This window comes from Trachymyrmex cornetzi, unplaced genomic scaffold, assembly GCF_001594075.2.
Source record: "Trachymyrmex cornetzi isolate Tcor2-1 unplaced genomic scaffold, Tcor1.1 scaffold960, whole genome shotgun sequence".
Lineage (NCBI taxonomy): Eukaryota > Metazoa > Arthropoda > Insecta > Hymenoptera > Formicidae > Trachymyrmex > Trachymyrmex cornetzi.
Window position 1 is genome coordinate 41,811 of NW_017300312.1, and position 1,469 is coordinate 43,279.

The window sequence follows — 1,469 nt, forward strand, 5'->3', positions numbered from 1 at the left end:
GAAATTACCACGTCCACGTCGTTGTTCCTGGGTAGCGCTAAGAGTAGTTCATCAATGACTTTGATGGTCCATAACTCGGACCCCAGTGGGCGGATTGTGGACCACAACCAATGTTTCGTAAAGGGCTTGAAACCAGCTTTCTCATCCCATGGTGAAAAACTAGGGGTTCCATTTAAAAAAACCATCGTGACCCTTGAATGACCTTCAAAATGACCTTCCAAGGATTTTTCAAGGTCAGTACCATACTTCCCCCGTGTAACCCTAAACTTTTCATACGAAACATTTTTCTCTATCCCTACTAGTTTTCGAGATATTTGACTGGATCACTTCAGATGGTCCACCCTGTATATATTGTGACCGATATTTTCTGTCGACGTCACAACTTTATTGCTTCGCTATGATCATAACTCGACAGCCAATGACTCTACTTTGAGTTTCTTAATCGGTAGCTACTCTCTAAATTTCCGCAAATTCTTTCGGAACGTAAGTTGGACGCCAGGCACGAGTGAGCGTGTCGCTCTTTGTTATTCTAGTCGATCTCGACGAATTATTCTCGACAACAGTATAAAACGAATAGACAATTATTCTTACTTTCTTTTTACGGCGACGGGCGACAACCGACTGCTCAGTCCCGCATGGACAGCGGGGGTGGGTGGTTGGGAGCGGGAGTGAATCGGAAGGCGAGATAACAAATAAGAATTACTCCCAGTAATTAATAAGAAAATGACAAATATATTTAATATTAATGAAGAAAACAATTACAAGAATGTCTTCTAATACGCAAATTACCGCGAGTACAATATTTCGTCTCGGTGCGAATATGAGCTGCTTATAAGCGGAAATTATCCGGCCGCGTGACACAAAATGCTACAAAATACGGGGCCGGCGATTATCGCGAGAGTTATCACAAAATCATTTGTCGATCCGACATTATAGTGGTAATCGCGGCTTTCCGCCGGGCGTCGTACAAGGGTTTTCTTTACTACTCTGGAGGTGACTTGCACGCAGCGATAAGATGGCGAGGTAGCGTACAAGTTTTCTAATGACACGCAGCGACTTGGCTGTGGCGAAAGGGCGGCAAGCCTCACGCGAACCGAAGACAAAATCCGGGGCGATGCGAGCGAGCGGCAAACGGTAGCACAAAGGATTACTTAATCGCGGTAGCCCCTTTTATGGGTCGTAGCCTTTCGGCCCGAAGTCGACACGTGCCGTTTGCTCGTGATCACGTTGTCGGGGATCGGCGACTTTACATAAATCTTTTGCTTGTCTCACCGGCGATTCCTCCTTCTCGTCCTTTCGGTAGCGTCTGAATACACGTTAGCCCCTTGGTGATTCGGCTCTCCGTATCCCTCGATCTTTTCGGTAACTACCTCTGCTGGTGGTGGATTCTGCATCCTCTTAAGGCCCGTCTACAATACACGGAGTAAGAAGTAAGAGTAAGAAATTGACCAATCACAGTCGAATGTGAG